General features: G+C 40.0%; 1 long non-coding RNA gene across 1 annotated transcript; it reads left to right on the forward strand.

Moving 5' to 3' along the window:
• The first annotated feature begins 576 nt into the window (after nt 1–576).
• On the forward strand, nt 577–17815 carry LOC136886424 (uncharacterized). Its single transcript, XR_010861797.2, has 2 exons — nt 577–779; nt 17378–17815. It is a non-coding gene; the product is annotated as an uncharacterized lncRNA (long non-coding RNA).
• Nucleotides 17816–21566: the final 3751 nt, after the last annotated feature.

A 21566-nucleotide genomic window follows, 5' to 3' on the forward strand; every position in this document is an offset into this window, starting at 1 on the left:
AGATGTAGTTTAAGCAATTTGGTGAAACATAATCAGAATAGTTGTTACGAGAGAATTGAAATTCGTGACATGGTTGTGTTTCTAATACATTTCTTGAACGAGGTAGGCTATTATATTTGAACGCGTATGGTAATAGAAAGGTCATTCAAATAAATGCATTTCTAAAACAAGTATTGATTTATAGGAAGAAGAATTTCGGTCTGGAATAATTTACCAAATAACTACACCATTTCGATAAATTTCCAATACGTAATGTGTCACTTGGACGACGGCCCTACATTCAGATCATTGGTGATTAATGATTGATTGACTGAATTGAAACCGTCACACTTTGAAACGTATCAGATATTGGTCGGTCTTGGTATATGTCTATAACTTAAGAACGGCCATGTTTTATTCCACATGGCGGGACGTGGCCGTTGGCTTCAAGCGACAGCCACAGAGTGTAGAGCAGCGGGCAGCTCCCTGTATTCTTTACTCCTTGCTTGTATTACCCAGTTTAATTCTTGGTTATGTTTGCCACCTGACACGGATATTGTACAAGGAAAAGTGCTGGCTATAATTCATCGTGTCTTAAGCACATGTGAGAAGTATATGGTGATGTTTGTTAGTATCGTGCATTGTGTTCGAGGGAATAATCCGTGCTGTTAGTGGAGCCATTTGATAAGGCTTACACACAGTACATATACGTGTGTGTGTTCTGAGGGGAAGCCGCCGGTGTAGAAATGGCTCGCAAACAACTCCTATTTCTGACTGGTGTGCTCTTGGCCGCGCTCACTGTAAGTATTACAGCAGTTTGCTACGAAGAAAGAGAATTAGAGTAGGTGAGGCTTTATCTGTCCCTGTAAAAATTAAGAGGGGAATTCCTCAAGGCGGTATTATTGGACCTTTATGTTTTCTTATATATATCAATGATATGTGCAAAGAAGTGGAATCAGAGATAAGGCTTTTCGCAGATGATGTTATTCTGTACAGAGTAATAAATAAGTTACAAGATTGTGAGCAACTTAAAAATGACCTCGATAACGTTGTGAGATGGACCGTAGGCAATGGTATAATGATAAACGGGGATAAAAGCCAGGTTGTGAGTTTCACAAATAGGAAAAGTCCTCTCAGTTTTAATTACTGCGTTGATGGTGTGAAAGTTCCCTTTGGGGATCATTGTAAACACCTAGGTATTAATATAAGGAAAGATCTTCATTGGGGTAATCACATAACTGGGATTGTAAATTCACATGGTTATGAGAGTATTTAGGGGTTGCAGTAAGGATGTAAAGGAGAGAGCATATTTGTCTCTGGTGAGACCCCAACTAGAGTATGGTTCCAGTGTATGGGACCCTTACCAGGATTACTTGATTAAGGAAGTGGAAAAAATCCAAAGAAAACCAGGTCGATTTGTTCTGGGCGATTTCCGATAAAAGAGTAGCGTTACAACATTGTGGCAAAGTTTGCTGGGAAGACTTGGGAGAAAGGAGACGAACTACTCGACTAACTGGTATGTTCCGAGCTGTCAGTGGAGAGATGGCGTGGGAGGACATCTGTAGACGAATAAGTTTGGATGGTGTCTTTAAAAGTAGGAAAGATCACAATATGAAGATAAAGTTGGAATTCAAGAGGACAAATTGGGGCAAATATTCGTTTATAGGAAGGGGAGTTAGGGACTGGAGTAACTTACCAAGGAAGATGTTCAATAAATTTCCAATTTCTTTGCAATCATTTAAGAAAAGGCTAGGAAAACAACAGATAGGTAATCTGCCACCTGGGCGACTGCCCAGAATGCAGATCAGTAGTGATTGATTGATTGAGTGATTGAAGAACATGTGTTCTAATAATTCCAGGGAACTCGCCACAATTTATTTGTCATAGTTACAATTTGGCACTGAATTATAGTTCGTAACAGTTACACGATTCTCAACACAAATACAATTCGTCACAGCTCAAAGAAGAAAGTGCCGGCGTCCATTGGACAGCGCGTACCGCAAAGGTTCAGAGATAGCATAGTGCTCTGCTGTGTACACACTACATGCTTCCGGCAGAGGAAAAAGAAACCTGTACTTGTCGACGACCTTCACTTCTGCCCTCGAACCATCCGTGAAAACAACTACTGAATCTGGATACCAGGTAACAACGGACAGGAAAAGCCTCCGATAAATGGAGGCCGCTGGGCAGATCCGGGATTATTTCAGGTAGTCGTATTATCCACGGAGGTACCTTACTTGGTTGTCTGATAAGACAAGGAACCGAAGGTACATCAAACACACTGTGACTACTATCCAAGTTTATACCAACCGACTTCGTTGTTTGTGGATAAGCAGCGTACAGCCGAAATTAAATGCCTTGGATGCTTTTCCCGTGATGTGTGGTGGAGCAAGTTTTAATAAAGACTGGTAGTCGGGTTGATCCGACAGTGACGAACATCATTCAGCTTCACACTAATTTTGGCAGCGCGAACACTATTTTCCCAAACAAGAACACAATACTGTATTCAACTGTAGAGTAGACGAGCGCGAGACCGGCAGAATGTAGCGCATTTGCATCGGAACCCCAGTTGCCTCCTGGTATTTGCAAAGAAGATACATTCTGCGACTTTCTTAAATATTTCTGTACTCCTGGTTGAAATTCAGTGACCGGTCGAGAGCGACTCCCGGGTATTTTTGGAAATAGTTACGATATACTTCAACGCCACTAACAGTTTTCTATTAGATTCTCTGTTGGGCAAATGAAATGTAGATAGGTTTATTTGGATTAGTTTGCTGAGGATGGAGAGATCATTTGACAGTACCCTAAGTTCTTGCTCTGGAAGTCCAATGATAGTTATTCAGCGTATTAGATTTTCATTGAGGTGATGTCCAGAATGCAATGGATGTAGAGATTAGATCAGGTTAGGATCAATACTGAATCTGAGGTAATCTGTTATTCTGAGATATCTCTACCTAATCAATTTTTCGTATGCGAAAACTGATAAATGCCTATTAGAAAGCATGTTATTAGGTAAATTTAAGTGTTTCCGACATAGGATAACCTCAGTAAATTTTTCTCCACATCGTATTATAAGCTGCTCTAAAATCAACAAAAGGTGCAGCTCCCTTCCGACTTCTCTGAAATCTCGATTCAATCAGGTTTGTCGAAGTCAGAACCTGATCGCAGTAGCTAGGGTTATTCCTGAAGCTCTCTTGTTCAAATTGGATGATTCTGTAAATAGCCTCGTGAATACGGTTAAAAATTAGTCTTCTTAGTGTGCAGGTTACGCTAAGTAGTGAAATTTGTCGATAATCTGCTGATTCATTACCTTCATTTCAAGGATTAAAAATTCCAATCACTTTGGCCCTATTAAATAACTTAGGGAGATAAGTAGTTCGCAAGATCTCATTGAAAAATTAAACTAGCCACTGGTCCTACCATCAATCTATCGGTAAACACCATCAGTACCTACCGACAGGCCGAATTTAAACTACTGTAATGCCTCTGGAGCAAACTACTTTTGCGCTCCCCACCTTCCCTGAACTTGATAAGACAAAACTGCAATTACTATTATTTATATAATGAATAAAATAATACAGTGGAAGGCATCTAAAGTAAAATATCAAACATTAATACCATTAAATAATAATTCTAACTGAGAGAGCAGACGACTGTCAACTCTGCACAATTCACTACCCCGGCTTTTAAATATTACCACTAATCACTATGAGAGTGGAAATCATCATGTTCCCCTAACCGCTGATTTCCGTGCTCCCAATCATTGAAGCCAGTTGTCGCAAATTGGGATGTCCCTCCAAAAAGCTTACCAGAAGCACAAAAACAGATCGTTGGCTGCAGGAATAAACCAGATATTCACGTTTCATAATGTCTCCATTTAAAAGCTGTCTTTCAAACAGCACTTTTGTCGGAAATTGCTAATTATCTGGGCACATCTGCATAGAATTACAGAAGATGTCCTAATTCTGTTTCACTCCACTTTTAGCATCTTTAATTTTTTTTTACAGTTGGTTTCATATTTTAATGGGAGTAAGGTGTTAAAACTTCACTTGAGCTAGTGATGACACAATCATGATGCGGTATTCGTTCAATAATTAGTGTCTTATCTGGTAGATCTTCAGCTTTCAGAGATATTGTAGCATTATTCGCATTCTCACTATTTACGAAACCCGGTAACTGTTCGGATTAAAGTTTCACGTAGAGCAGCAAACACATTATTGTTTTCCTGACAAATTGCCTGAGGATATTCAATCAAGGTCCTAGGGTTTTCAGATAATGGGCTAACTTTATCAGTATTAATTAATGGTACTTGATTTTCGTGCTTTTTCTCTTCAACTGTAACAAGAGTAACTTGATTTTCAACAATAGGTATTTTATTTTCATCAGGCTGTAAATAAGAACTATCTCCTGTAAGCACATCCTTTTGAACTGGACTACACAATTCAGTAGACAACTCAGGTTCTTCTGAAGGAATGGAATGCACCGCATTCATGTTCCAAATTCAATTTATCTGTTGGATAACACAAGATTTTAGGTGTTTTATCCTCCACTTCTCTGCCATGATGATAATATCGTATCAGAGAACGGGCAGCAAATACTGATGGATGTAAAACAGAAGACGGGTTAAGATAAACACGGTTGAGATTAACTCCTCGAGTGTCGGTGTGTTCTTGCAACACCATCTGGCTTGAACACTGGGATACAACTTACGGAGAAGAATGGCAATGGTATCATCTCGGCTGAGAAGATGGTTTCAACAGTCCATTGAACACAGAGCTAGATGGTGTTTCACCAGGGTGTACTCGTGCACTAATAAAGATCACCTTTTTGTCAACAAAAGAGAAATGGGTGAGGGGTAGAAGGATCTGGAAACAAATTCTTAAGCCGTGGTTCTCGTTCTGCTTTACGTCGCACCGACACATATACGTCTTAATGGCGACGATGAGATAGGAAAGGGCGAGGAATGGGAAGAAAGCGGACGTGGCCCTTAATTAAGATTTGTGCTGTGATAATGGAAAACCACGGAAAAACATGTTCACGGCTGTTCCCGGGGTGGTTCGAGCCAACTATCTCCCCAATGTAAGCTCACAGCTGTGCGACCCTAACCACACGGACAACTTCCTCGGTACTTTTAGCATAGGAGATTCAAAAGCCAAAAATAAGCTTAATCGTTTGTTTTAAAAATACATTCTCTTGCTACTAGTTCATCTTCACGATTTTCACTTGCAATTCCAACAGAAAACCAATGGAAACTCAACTAAAAGTAGGCGTATACTCAAAGTTTTATGCGCAGTTAACATCATTTGTATTTTCGTCATTGCATGAGAAGTTGTTTGAGTTATAGTTCGAATCCTGTGGACAACAAGTCTAATTTTGGTGTTTGAGAGAACAATTCACCTTCCCTCCTCTTTTTCCTTTCTACTAATCTGTGATCATTTGCGCCACTTACCGTAATCGCTTTCGAGCATTCCTGTTGTGTATGTAACACGAAAAACGCTTAATAAAACTCTCAAAACATGTCTTTCACAGACTTCTCCGTTATTCTTGGTATTACGGGTTGTCTCTACGTGGCGTTGTTTCACCGCCCACTTGACTAAGTTGCAGCCCGATAACCGTACGCAAAACCCATGGGGCTGTGTTTCAACATTGTGGTGGTATTTGTAAACGACAGCTTCCACATAAGCTGAACGAAAATTCCTATATTCATGTCGAGAGATTTCGCTTTTAAATATTACGAAAGTGCGCGCATTCTAAAAACTCGTCTTCAAACTATTGGATCTCTTCATTTTTGTCACCCTAGTCCCGGGACCCATAAGGCCCTTACATAAATACGGCTCTGCCTGCAGATTTATTCATCCACTGCCTTCGTACTATAGAGGCCGTACTGTAGAAAGCGCGCCAAGACCATCAGCTGATCAATTGAGGCGAGCTAAGCGAATGTTACAAATTGTACTATCTCCCGAATGCAAGCTCACAGCTGCGCGACCCTAACCAAACGGACACCTTCCTCGGTACTTTTAGCACAGTAGTCTCTAGTAACATGATTCAAAATCCAAAAATGAGCGTAATCGTTTGGTTTAAAAATACCTTCTCTTGCTACTAGTTCCGTAAGGATTTGGGTCATTATTTGGATAATTGTGACTGTTGAGAAACAAACTTATATTAAAGTATATTGAATGGTTTTTCTTTAAATTTATCACATCAGGATTTACGTAAACAGCTGTTATTAAGATAATGGTACCTCATAGTTTATGTTAGGTATGGTATCTTCACGTGGTGAGTAATGTGAATTCAAGGGACGTAAGACTTTTCGTGGAATTTATTCATTTAATTGTTATTGTATAACACGTTTTTGTGGAATTATAATGTGCTGCAAATTTAAATACAGTGTTTGAAAGTTCGCATTTGTCACAATGCTAAGAACTGTGCTGTTAACATCATTTGTATTTTCGTCATTGCATGAGAAGTTGTTTGAGTTATAGTTCGAATCCTGTGGACAACAAGTCTAATTTTGGTGTTTGAGAGAACAATTCACCTTCTCTCCTCTTCTTCCTTTCTACTAATCTGTGATCATTTGCGCCACTTGCTGTAATCGTTTCCGACCATCCATGTTGTGTACGTAACACGGCAAAAATACAACTATACAAGTAAATATACATTACTATTTTCATTTTCTTCGTATGAGGGCAAGTTACCTTTATGAAAAACGAAAATCCCAACCGAAAAAATACCTGTTGCGAAGAATGGAGGAGTATATTTCGGTCATTTTCCAGAGCTGATGATGAGTTTTGCTTTTGACTTTCTTGTTAACAGATTTACCGCAGGGTACAGAACAAACATAAAAGTGGACATATGGTTATTTCTTGGGTTAGTAATGTTGAGTACGCACTGCCTTTTCTCTCCAAAATGAATACAAGTAAAAACAATTCCTCGGCAATTGAATTTGGGAAGTAACTAACAGATCTTGCTGGTCAGTGCATTAATATTTTGGGAAAGCATGGACAATTCCTAAACAAAAATGTATACAAATGTTCGTATGGAAGAAAAGGTATCAGGAAAGTCTTCGAAGGACAGTGCCAGAAGTGTGAAAAAGTACAATTTTAATAATTATTATTACTGTACGTTTGTTGTCTCCATATTTGTATTAATGCATAATAATAATTTCTTACGTTCATTGACGAGTAAGAAACCTCAAGCTTTGAGCGCGTAGATCGCACTTCAAACCTACTTCAAACCTATTGCATGGACCTGACTTACGAGTTATGATGCGATTACAGTTGTCAGTGATCTCACGTGTAATATTAATACAATTTCATAATTACAAGGTAGGCCTACATGTCTTTGCATTACACGGGTCAGGCGGAGGAAACAGTTCGCCTCTTTGCGTGACGTCATCGGAGCTACAGTACGGCCTGTACATCACGAAGTTAGTGATTCATCTTAAGCCTATTGTACAATGTATCCAGTTCCTAACCACAGGACACAGACGTCTGGCGAATTAATAGGATATGGTATTATGTTAGATCTCCTTGCATGCAACTCTCTGCTCATGAATCTCAGCTACTTCCATCTTTTCAACCTGTACCATTCAGAAGGGCACCGCATTTCGATTCGACTCTTCAAGTTTGGACCTGTGCCCAGTTTCTTTATAGGATTCCAAGCTTCACGGTTCGAACGTGTAAATCTGTATAAAAATCAGTCTGCAATGATAAAAGGAAGCATCAATCCAGAAATGAATGTCCCAAGGCTGCAGTTTGTCCCCACTCTCCCCTTCTGCTTTTCAATGTTTATATGGAACAGGCAGTAAAGGAGATCAAAGAGGAATTTGAAAAAGGAATCACAATCCAAGGAGAGGAAATCACGACACTGAGATTTACCGATGATATTGTTATTTTATCTGACACTGCAGAGGAATTGGAGATTTTGCTGAATGATATGGACAGAGTTTGAGGAAGGAGTACACGACGAAAACAAATAAGACCAAAACAAAAGTAATGGAGTGCAGTCGTACGAAGTCAGGTGATGCAGGAAATATTAGATTACGAAATGAAGTCTTAAAGGAAGTAGATGAATATTGTTACTTGGGAAGCAGCACAAGCACAAGCAAGGAAGAACTTTCTTAAGAAAAGAAATTAGGTCACTTCAAACATTGATGTAGGAATTAGAAAGATGTTTTTGAAGACTTTCTTCTGGAGTGCGGCGTTGTGTGGAAGTGACACATGGACGATAACTAGCTCAGAAAGAAAGAGGGTAGGAGTTTTTGAAATGTAGCGTTACAGAAGAATGCTGAAGGTGAGGTGGGTGGATTGGAATCACGAACGAAGAGATACTGAATCGAATTGGTGAGAGGAGATCGATTTGGCTAAATCTGTCAACAAGAAGGGATATAATGATAGCACACGTCGTAAGACACCGAGGACTTGTTCAATTGGTTTTTAAGACAAGTGTAGGGGGTAAGAACGGAAGGGTGGACTAAGATATGAATGTGACAAGTAGATCAGACCAGTTGTAGGATGTAGTAGTTACGTAGGAATGAAATATAAGCACAGAATAGGACTATGGACTGATGACACAAACAATAACAGCGTGTACATTCTAGTTTTGTTGTAGCGTTACGCTAGGATTGATAAAAGGTATCTGGCTCTCATGTAACAAAAATTAACTTTGTATTATTGATGTTAATATTCAGTTCTAGATTGTAACTGCTTTCAAAGAGATGCTGAAGAACATTCCGATTACGAGAATCAGCCACCAGAACTGTGCCATCAGTAGAGCGAATGTTGTTGATCCAGACCCCATTAATCTTAATGCGTTTCTCTATACCTTCAAGTGCTTTCGGAAAGATCCACTCAGAGGGTGCACCATGTACAAATTAATCACTTACCCGTTGACAGTACAAGTAACAGGGAGATGAAAGCAGCAAGGCTGGCTGGCTTACCTGAAACAAGACACACAGAAAAATGAATAGAATTACGTAATAAAAACATAGTCTACATAAGAACAAATAAACATTCCTTTGTCAGAAGCAGTTTTCAGAAATTAAATTCCAGCATTCGTAACAAATTATTTCTTTGAATTGTGTTACAACCTACAGGGCGACCCAAAAGTCTGTTTACATTTGACGAGACAATACTTCATGAAATATTGGAGATAGATGATGCTTGCTTGCTTGTTGTTTTAAGGGGCCTAACATCGAAGGTCATCCTATTGGAGATAGAGAGGTAATAATTGATACACATGATTGGCATGACATTGGGTTTTATTGACACACACACACAAAAATAAAGCACACAAGCTTCAATAACAATGCCTTTTCTGGTTACGCTAAAATGCCGCGATTACAGGCGCATCTGACGTCCTCTCCCACAACAGTTCGTTTTACACAGTACGCGGGTTTCATGCGGCATCAATGACGTGTTGCTATCCAGCGCCGTCTGTTTGTCTTTTTTTGTACTTTACTTTGTGTTTAACTGGGGATGTGTGGGATCTGGTAAATGAAGCACGGGTGAGGTTTAAGGAAGCGGAGATTGTTATCAGTGGAATACGGTGTAGGAGGGATACTGACTGGAAGGTGATTGGGGATTTAAATGAAACTATAGAGTGGGTATGTGGGAAACTGGGAGTGAGATTTCTAGATCCAAATGGGTGGGCCGGCTGCTACCTGGGAATGTCTATAATCCTTACTTTCACTTTCCCCCAACTCCAGTCACCTCGTTCAGCCACTGTGCGTAGACAGCGAATATTAACCCACATTCACGATATCTGCTTCAATCGCTGATTCACGGTGGTCCTCAATCCACAGACGTACACACACACAGTACTCCTGAGGCAATACACCGTCTTTCGTTCTGTCGCCTCCAGTTACACACTCACTGGTCTCTCCGACACTACAACATCAGCTCCTGGTTCAGACCTCGGTGGGACACTAGGGACAGCCAAGACCTCTGTCACCCTCAGCCCAGCCATCGAACCCCAACTCACTCAGTGTCATAATGGCTCCACCTCGGAGCCCAACTGTCGCTCACTCGAACACTGACTCCCACACGGAGTCCAACTCTGACTCCGCGGCTAGTCTCCCTTTTTATAGCTCGCGTAATTTGATCGAGAAATTTCACGATGTTACTGGAGGCAGAACATTCCCGTTGAATCTCAAAGAAACTCACGGGTAAGCCGGCCGCCGAGAACAATACACGGGAAGGCCGGCTGGGAGATTCCAGGTCGTCTGAGTCACCAGCCCCTTCCTGGAAATACCTAAAGGAGCTACCACGGGGCTGACACGTAACAGGATTATGTTTGCATGTTTTTTTTAGTCACCCGTCCATAGAGTGGGTTGATGCAGTTCACCATGCCACCCTATCCTGTCCGAATGTTTTCATTTCTCCGTAACTACTGCATCCTACATCTGCTCTACTCTGCTTGTCATATTCATACCTTGGTCTACCCCTACCGCTCATACCACCTACATTTCTCTCAGAAACCAACTGAACAAGTCTTGGGTGTCTTAAAATGTGGCCAATCACTTTCTCTCCATCTCAACTTCAGCATTCTTGTGTGACTCCACATTTCAAAAGTTTATATCCTCTTTCTTCCTGTGTTAATTATCCTCCATGTTTCATTTCCATACAGTGCTACGCTGCACACGAAAGTCTTCAAAAACATACTTCTAATTCCTACATCAATGTTGAAAGTGAGCGAAAATTTATTTTGGTTAAGAAATCCCTTCCTTGCTTGTGCTAGCCTTCATTTTATGTCGTTCTTACTTCTGCTATCGTTAATTACTTCACTACCAAAGTAACAATATTCATCTACTTCATTTCCTAATCTAATATTTCGTGCATCACCTGACTTCGTTCGACTGCACTCCATTACTTTTGTTTTGGACTTATTTGTTTTGATCTTATACTTCTTGCATTCCATTCAGCAATTCCTGTAGATCTTCTGCAGCAAGTTGTACGGGACTCAAATGCCCTGTTAACATTTTAAATAGATTTTTTCAATGATGAATTCATTAAACGCTTTTTTGAGGAGTTTACGTGGACAAGAAAAGTTCCCATATTTTCTCACATATGTAATTTTAATCCATAATTACTTCTAAAATATGTCCATGCTTTCTTCGATTCCATTATTATAATTTTTTAATTATTATTACTATTATTATTAATAGGGCGCCAGAGAATCGTCACCACAAGCGAGAAACATGGATTATTTCTCGAAGAGGTGTCATGTGTCCAGTCGTGGAATACAGAGCAATTACTTCGTCGGGAAGGGAATCCATAAACACCGGACCATTCATTATTATCCCATTCGTGCGCGATTTGCGCCGGTCTTGTCGGGACGGAAACTTACCTCTCCAACGGCAATGCATGCAAGAAGATCGAGACGAGTCACTTATATTTCTGCAGCGACACTTTGGATATCGCCTAATTTCTCGTGGAACTCCATTCCCCGTACCTTTCTGCTGTAATCTTTCACCTTTGTTGTTCAGGGTTCACATGGATCATCAGCTGAAACGTATCAAGTGACAGGGAAGGATTCAGTTAGGGGAAAATGTCGTAAACAGTCTGGCCTATGATGACGACCAGGTCTTAATGGGAGATTGTACCGAAAGCCTGTAGTCTTAATATGTTGGAAAATAAAACTAGGAGCAATGAGTATGTTATGATGATGATGATGATGATTGTTATTTAAAGGGCCTAACAGCTAGGTCATCGACCCCTAATGGTCCCAGGTGCAACGAAATGACAACTAAAACTTCAAAATGTATCCACTGGCTAGAATCTAAAATGAATGATGAAAAAAACGATAGTGAGACAACAACGATCAGTGGATCCAATTCACTATGTCTAAATTACTGGGATGATCTTATTATCTAAAGGGGTCCAAAATTCAGGTCACCGGCCCCTCATAACGGTATTAATCACTGGTAAATCACGGTGATGATGATGCTTGTTCAAAGGGGCCTAACATCTAGGTCATCGGTCCCTAATGGTACGAAATGTTATGACAATTTAAAAATCCATAATCCTCCACTGACCAGAATTCGAAAACGCGAGGACGAAGAATGAATGGATGGATATAAAGTTAAAACAATCAGTGGATCCGACCCGCAATGCTCCACATTCCCAGAAACTGGCGTTAAATAATAGTATTACTGACCATGAGACTGCTTCTAAAGCAGAATACTGAATCGATGATGCTTGTAATCGAAACGGTTCCAAAATCCAGGTCATCGCCCCCTCGTATTGGTACTTATCGCTAGGAAAATAGAACCATGCTATTTGTCATGTTGCGGTACAAATCAAAAGTAGCGTAGACTCGCGGTATTCCACACATTATGGTACTACTCACATGTAGTAAAATTCGCTCATGTAACACAGACCTATGGTGTTTCGCACACTGCGGCGCTATTTACAGGCAACGCAAACCTATGGTGTTCCTCACATAAGGGGACTAAGTACAGGGACCCCCACTATCCCGTGGTGTTGCTCATACAGTGGTACTACGCGCAAGTAAAAGCGACCCATTTTGTTCCCTGCTTGATGGTTCTAATTACAAGTAGTCACATGGTTCTAATTTGATCATCCCTTGGCCACCCCCGTTTAGTCACCTCTTACGACAGACAGGGGATATCGTGGGTGTATTCTTCGTCTCGTCCCCCATCCTAAGGGGGTTGTGTGTTCGGTCCGCGAGAGGTATTTTATTTCGCTCAAGTCCGCCGGCAAGCCGGTTTGGACCTCGCTATCCGCCACCTGGGACGCGCCACGTAGGAGTATCACCTCTTCCCCTGCTACGCCAGCGTAGTACGTTCGTGGACTGGTAAATCAGAACTATGGTGTTCCTCTTATAGTGGTACTAATCACAGGTGAACGTAGACTGATGGTGTGTCTCGCATGGTGGTATTAATCACAGATAATGTAGACTCATGGTATGTCAAACACAATGGCACCACTCACAGTTAACACAAACCCATGGTGTTTCGCACATAAGGGTACTACTCACAAGCTACGCAGACCCGTGGTGTTCCTCACATCATGGGACTAAGTATGGGCGCCGGTATTCCCGTGGTGTTCCTCACTTAGTGGAATTAATCACAGGCCACGTATACTCGTGGTGATCCTCACATAGTGGTACTAATCACAGGCACTGTAGACCCACGGTGTATCACACATTATGGTAACGCCCACAGTCAACAAATCGCATGGTGTTCTCCACATAACGGAACTACTCTCAGGTAAGGCATACCCATGGTTTTCTTCACATAGTGGTACTAATCACGGGCGCCAGCCGAACCCGCGGCGTTTATCATAAAGTGGTACTACTCATAGGTAGCGCAGACCCATTCTGAACACAGGGGAACCGAACCATTCCAGCGCTGCCTTACGGCACATGGACATTAGTGCGCGCAGCCGAACGCCCGCCCCCTACCACCTCGGTAGAATACACACGATAGTACTAACCATAGGCAACGCCCAGACCCGTGGTATTCCACACATAACAGTACTACTCCTAGGTGACGTAGATCCATGGTCTTCCTCACATGGTGCTACTAATCGCAAGAAAAGTTGACCCATGGTGTTCCTCACATGGTGCTACTAATCGCAAGAAAAGTTGACCCATGGTCTTTCTCACATGGTGCTACTAATCGCAAGAAAAGTTGACCCATGGTGTTCCTCACATGGTGCTACTAATCGCAAGAAAAGTTTACCCATGGCCTTCCTCACATGGTGCTACTAATCGCAAGAAAAGTTTACCCATGGTCTTCCTCACATGGTGCTACTAATCGCAAGAAAAGTTGACCCATGGTCTTCCTCACATGGTGCTACTAATCGCAAGAAAAGTTTACCCATGGCCTTCCTCACATGGTGCTACTAATCGCAAGAAAAGTTGACCCATGGTCTTCCTCACATGGTGCTACTAATCGCAAGAAAAGTTGACCCATGGTGTTCCTCACATGGTGCTACTAATCGCAAGAAAAGTTTACCCATGGTCTTCCTCACATGGTGCTACTAATCGCAAGAAAAGTTTACCCATGGCCTTCCTCACATGGTGCTACTAATCGCAAGAAAAGTTGACCCATGGTCTTCCTCACATGGTGCTACTAATCGCAAGAAAAGTTTACCCATGGTCTTCCTCACATGGTGCTACTAATCGCAAGAAAAGTTGTCCCATGGTGTTCCTCACCTAATGGCAGTAATCACAGGTCTCATGGTTCTAAAATCATCATCCCTTGGTCGCCCCTTTTTAGTCCCCTCGTACGAAAGGCAGGGGATACCGTGGGAGTATGTTTTGGCTGCGTTCCCCACCCACAGGGTGGAGCATGGTATGAAAATTAGCCTTTCTTAGACTAAAGTGATGTCAGGTAAGAAATCCAAGAGAAATTGTCAGATTGGGGATACAAATTTGAAGCAGGTAGATAATTTCAATATTTAGGATGTGTGTTCTCCCAGGATGGTAATATCGTGAGTGAGATTGAATCAAGGTGCACAAAGCTAATGCAGTGAGCTCGCAGTTGCGAGAAGGAAATCAGCTCCCGGACGAAACTATCCTTACATCAGTCTGTTTTCAGACCACCTTTGCTTTACGGGAGCGAAAGCTTAATGGACTCAGGATATCTTATTCTTAAGCTAAAAGTAACAGGCATGAAGGTAACGAGATTGATTGCTCGTACAAACAGGTGGGAACAATGACAGGAGGATACTAAGGAATGAGGAGTTTAGGCTAAGTTAGGAATGAATTCGATGGATGAAGCTGTACGCATAAACCGTCACCTAGGAGAATAATCTTTGAAATGGAGGGCAAGAGGAATAGAAGAACACCAAGACGACAATGGTTGGAATCGATTTCCAACGATTTACAGATAAGAGGTATAGAACTAAATAAGGCCACAGCACTAGTTACAAATAGAAGATTGTGACGGAGTTTAGCAAAATCACGGTGGCTTGCAGATCGAATTCTGAAACGCATAACAGTCTATAATCAAAATATATCTATGTATGTATCTATGTGTGTAATAAATCAAACGAATTGTCAGTTTACAGTATAAAACTATACGTTGTCTACCAACTGTAATAGGTTGAGATAGGGACTTGATTTTCCGCAAACAACAGAGGCTCTGATGTAGTTTTTACGAAAGGATTTTGACCGGGCTGAAAGTTAATTAGTGTCAGTTGATTGACAATTTAGAGCACTGGAGTCTGGCACGCGAGAAATCCGAGGAAAGATAAACAAAGCCTCTGGCGTGTTTGTACCGTAATCCCGTAACTGTTAAAGTGAACTTGCCAGCTGGGATATTTCTCAAACTATTACAGAGTCACAGAGAGAAAAATTATAGTGCAGTACCATGCATTTAAAAAAATAAAAAATAAAAAAATAAATAAAGACACAAAGAAAGAAAGAAAGAAAGAAAGAAAGAAAGAAAGAAAGAAAGAAAGAAAGAAACAAAGAAAGGAAAGAAAACTGAGAAAATGTGGGGTGGAATATTTGTCGTGTCGGATAACTGACGTTCGGATAATCGACGTCCTAATCTATTTTTTCAACCGTTTATTCACAGCCTGCACAATTACATGACAGTAATACTACACGCTTGAGTAATCATAGTACAAATGTAACTTAATTTTCTAATTACATGTCAGATACATTCGTAATTCGATGGCTTTTATGATTTACATAAGTAAACAAACTAATAACGTAAAAAAAAACTATATTCTTTTTTCACAGTTGTTCAAATACAACTGAGTTCGTGAAACGCAAGGATTGTTTAAACTAATTCCTCAATCAATACACTTTTAATCAAATCAAATCAAATCAAATCAAATCAAATCAAATCAAATCAAATCAAATCAAATCAAATCAAATCAAATCAAATCAAATCAAATCAAATCAAATCAAATCAAATCAAATCAAATCAAATCAAATCAAATCAAATCAAATCAAATCAAATCAAATCAAATCAAATCAAATCAAATCAAATCAAATCAAATCAAAATCAAATCAAATCAAATCAAATCAAATCAAATCAAATCAAATCAAATCAAATCAAATCAAATCAAATCAAATCAAATCAAATCAAATCAAATCAAATCAAATCAAATCAATCCTGATCTGCATTTAGGGCAGTCACCCAGGTGACAGATTCTCCATCTGTTGTTTTCCTAGCCTTTTCTTAGATGATTTCAAAGAAATTGGAAGTTGGTAAGTTATTCCAGTCCCTAACTCCCCTTCCTATAAACGAATATTTTCCCCAATTTGTCCTCTTGAATTCCAAATTTATCTTTATATTGTGATCTTTCCTACTTTTGAAGGCACCACTCAAAACGTATTCGTCTACTAATGTCATTCCACGCCATCTCTCCGCTGACAGCTCGGAGCATACCGCTTAGTCGAGCAGCTCGTCTTCTTTCTCCCAAGTCTTCTCAGCTCAAACTTTGCAACATTTTTGTAACGGTACTCTTTTGTCGGAAATCACCTGGAACAAATCGAGCTGTTTTTCTTTGGATTTCTTCCAGTTTTTGAATAAAGTAATCCTGGTGAGGATCCCATACTCTGGAATACCGTACTCTAGTTGGGGTTTTACCAGAGACTTATACGCCCTCTCCTTTACATCCTTTCAACAACCCCTAAATACGCTCATAACCAAGTGCAGATATCTGTACCCTTTATTTACAACAATATTTTTTGTGATTACCCCAATGAAGATCTTTCCTTATGTTAACAATATATTATATTACAATGATCCCCAAAAGGAACTTTCACCCCATCAACGCAGTCGTTAAAACTGAGAGGACTTTTCCTATATGTGAAACTTACAACCTGACTTTTAACCTCGTTTATCATCATACCATTGCCTACTGTCCATCTCACAACATTATAGAGGTCATTTTGCAATTGGTTACAATATTGTAACTTGTTTATTACTCTATACAGAAGAATATCACCTGCAAAAAGCCTTCTTTACTCAAATCATTTATATATATTAGAAAACAAAGTTCGAATAATACTGCCTTGAAGAATTTCCCTCTTGATTATTACAGGGTCAGATAAAGATTCACCTACTCTAATTCTCTGAGTTCTATTTTCTAGAAATATAGCCAGCCATTCAGTCACTGTTTTATCTAGTCTAAGGACATTGCAAAAATCTTTGCTTTCACCTTGATTTGGTGAATAAGGTGGTTGTAGTTATTATATTTTAATGAGTCTGTTGTTAATTTACTGTCACAGCCTAATGTATGTATGTACTGTACCCTTGGAGCATACGGACGTAGGTACAGTGTGTATGTATGTATGCATGTATGTATGTATGTATGTATGTATGTATGTATGTATGTATGTATGTATGTATGTATGTATGTATGTATGTAAGTATCCGTGACATTAATGCTCTTTACCTTTTGTTTCCTAGGCTTCAGCAGCGGCGTACACCGAGATAGACGTATGTAACGGATGCACCATCATATGCCTGAACGACACTACGGTTCAAAGATGCAATGAAACCGACGGTAAATTCATACAAGTCGGCAACCCGTACGTGTGTGATGAAGGGGAGATTTGCAACAAGACGATGGCAGACGGCTGCTACAAGCCACCACCCTTCACCTGTACAGTGACCGGAACATTTCCCGACCCAGCTCTGTGCACCCAGTTCCACAAGTGTGCTGTGACGCCCTCTTACACCCAACATACCATCTACAAATGTGCCAAGGGCAAGGTGTACAGTTGTCCACACAAGAACTGCGTGTCTTCTACTCTAGCGACTCAGAGCTGCTCTGTTTGTAGATGATGAAATGATCCCATTTTTTTTGTCAGACTAACACAGATAAAGAGATGTTCTTAAATATTATACTAAGCTGTTTTATCTATACAATTTTATTAATTGAAGAAAACTCGAAATTATAAGGAAAATTTCAGTTCTGTAGATGTGGTGTCCCAAGATCTTGATGTAGCCTAGGAGGACGCGAGTCACGATTTCGGGGATGAGCTTCATTGGAACTTGGAAGCGCTTGCACATGGCGACAAAGCGACGAGGTACGATACCACGAGTTCAGACCATTATCCCTAATATTTCAATTTCTTGAAGGCGGTATTTAGTTTTGTAGTAAGGGATAGTGGGTTTGTATTCTTTAGATTGACCTCCTGTGGCTGACCGCTATGGTGTTCGAACCTGACAATTGGATCTAAGATGAATCCCTGAGAACTGTTTTCTTTAAAGGCTATGATGTCATTTCTCTGCGAACTGCCGTTTATGGCCAGTCCGTGTACCTCCTCAGGTACATTGAATCCCTTCTTTTTCAATTCTGTGGCAATGAATGATCTGATCTGGTGGTGCCGCGTGTTTCTTACCAGCTCCCGGGTCTGCAGAATCTCAGGACATGACCAAGAGTCTCTTTCTCTCCGTGGCAATGCCGACTGAGGTTGTTGTCCAGGGATCTGCCTGGCATCGAGCGCACCGCAGAAACATTAGCAGTCATCTTTATAGCCTCTCTCCACAAGACAGTCCGGTATGATCTCGTACCCAAGAGTTTGCTGGCGTGTACTGTACTCTTTGTAAAGTTCTGTTATTAACTTATTACCATTTCTTTGACAACGAACTGTTCCTAATATACAGTTATAATTGAAATGTAACTAAATTTAATGAAAAGTTTTTACTAGAATTTAAATTCTCGTAAAGGACTATAACAGTTCCAGATGATGTGTTTAATATGATTGCGTAATATTTAATAGGATTCATCCCAATGAAAAGCTAACACTAAATGGAAGGGATAGAAATATTCGCTCTTAAGTTATGTTGTAGCAAACAGAGACTTAAGGTCTGCATTCCCTGTTTACGGTCAGATACTCGCCACCTTGTACGTGTAGCAGTGGCGTAGATACGACTTTTACGGGTGGAGATGGGATGATGATGATGATGATGATGATAATAATAAAAATGATAATAATAATTGAATTCTTGCACAACGTAGGTTTACTGTAGTATACTTTGTTCGAATCTATGCTCTGTTGTATCGACGATGAATAATTGCTGAGAATATAATATAATTAGAAAATCCAGGCAAGAAATATACTCTAAGATAGAGAAGATCACGGACACAATGCGTAAAGGCAGAGTTCGCTTCTACGGTCATATACGACGGATGATCGACTCTCGATGGACGAAACGTATCTTCAGTATATTTGACGCAAAACCAAAAACGGCAATGCCATGGTACTTTAATGTCAAGAAAGATCTTAAAGAACTGGGCCTACAAGCAGAAGATGCACAAGACCGAAATCTTTTCAGAGCAGCCATCAAGACTTTTGGGACTTTCCGGGACGAAAAACGGGCAACTGGTGCTAAATGGACAGAACGTCGTGCTAAACACAGTGAGCTAATGAAGACGATGTGGATCAAGCGAAAGACGAACAAATGCCAGAATGTAAAGTGAGGCTTATCGTGGTCCCTAGTTGGCCGATTAGCGAAGTTGAATGAATGAATGAATGAATGAATATTAATGCGAGCCTCGTACAGATTAATTTATTCCCAGGGCAATCATGGGAGGAATTTGGAGGCACATTTGAGCATCAGACTTCCATTTACACCAGCAAGTGTCTTTCATTAACGTACATACTTTCTACTCATCCTTGCAACTTATGCAGTGAGATAATAAAAGCTACAGTATCTTGCCAATCAGGACTAATGCATGGTAAGTGGTGTTGTCTTCTCGAGGCAAAATTTGAGTAGTCACTTTAATATCACACTAAGTTAATATCTACGAGGTCAAGTCAATAAGTATCTGATATATATTTTTATAGTTTATTACAAAAAGAGTACACACTTTTTATTGATATTTTTCAACATAGTCACGCTGCATTTCAGTACACATGCTCCACCATTTCAGAAGCTTTCTGATACTCTCTGCTAAAAGGGTTTATGGTTGCGCAGCAAGCCATATATGCACTGCTTCCTATACCTGTTGATCGGAGATGAACCAACGGCCTCTTATGCATATGGTTTGCTACGCCAATCAGCAGTCACTCATCTGTTATTGAGGATCATATCACTAACTTGTTCAATATTGGCATCAATTACGGCTGCAGATGTGGTTCGGATGTTTCCTCATCCTTCACGTTCGTGCGACGCGTTTTGAACTGTTCAGTCCGGCGGTAAACACTTCGCCGTGACGAAACGAAAGTCTTCTATGAATTTCCGCTCCTGGTGCACTCTCAGACGACAAAAAAACGGATTACCGAACGCTGTTCTTTCTTGGTGTAAACAGAGAGTGTCGCGGCCATCTTTACGTCGCAACAGCCAAGACCATCTACAATAATATCAGACCTTAATACAAAAACAACATGGCCAACGCATCGGTTCCATGTAAACACGCCTGTGATACATAAACATAACCTTTTGATTATCGTATTGAACAGAAACTATACTTTGCGTAATAGAACAACACTATCTAGAAATAGCCTCTGTTTAGCTAAGCAATATGTGGATAATTCGAAATATACATATTTTCTATGAACTAGTATGGTAAAGGAAATAGGTAATATAGGATTCCATTCTAAAATAACAATCCTGGGGGAATATCTGATACGTTTCAATTCAGTCAATTAATTAATAATTCACCTATGATCTGAATTTAGGTCTGTCAACGCAGTGGGAGATTATGTATCAATTGTCTACTTAGTAGTACTTTCTTAAGTGATTTCAAAGAAATTGGAAATTTATCGAATTGGTGTAGATATAGTAGGTAAATTATTCCAGACTGTAATTCTTCTTCCTATAAATCAATACTTGTTTTAGAAATACATTTATTTGAACGACCTTTCTTTTACCATATGTTTTAAGTAGGCCTATAATAGCCTACCTCGTTCAAGAAATTTTTTAGAAACATAACCTTGTCGCGAATTTCAATTCTCTCATAACAATGATTCTGATAGGACCTAATGATCCACCAAACTGCTACATCTGTTCACTTCAGAGAATCTATAGGAGAATGAACTTGAAATTCTCTGGTAGCATATTTATTTTCGTTTAAAGCACTTTAACACCCACATCGTTGGCAACGTAAATACGTACTGTAAGGGACAGTATATCAATTGATACCTTGTCCTCTAATTTAACAAGCTTTAACATAGCTTTATCGCTTTTTATAACCTCACTTTTAAAATCCTCAAAAGGTACAGTAGTTGAGAAATGTACTAGGATTGGCACCAACACAGAGTTTTGGTCTTTTCCGAAAAAAACCAGCTCATCAAGTACACGGAACACATCCTCTCTATTGACAAATTTATCCTCGAATGTTTTAATGCATCCTAATAAATTACTTGTAACTACGAAATCGTCACGATGCATTAAGTTCAGTTGATCTGAATGCGAGTGCATCTCCTGTAATATGAATTACATCCAGGCATGCAATACGATCGACACGTCCTAATATATCAAGATAGTTTCAAAACCATATTAAAAAAACATGACTACAGTAACGTTTCCTAATCAATCCAAACCAAGAGAAAGAACTAAACTGATACTTCGCACATGCTCATTTGAACAAACCGATCGGGCCGCCATTTTAGCTAATATCGATAGCTGCATTAAGGTCTGATATATT

This window comes from Anabrus simplex, chromosome X (assembly GCF_040414725.1).
Source record: "Anabrus simplex isolate iqAnaSimp1 chromosome X, ASM4041472v1, whole genome shotgun sequence".
NCBI lineage: Eukaryota > Metazoa > Arthropoda > Insecta > Orthoptera > Tettigoniidae > Anabrus > Anabrus simplex.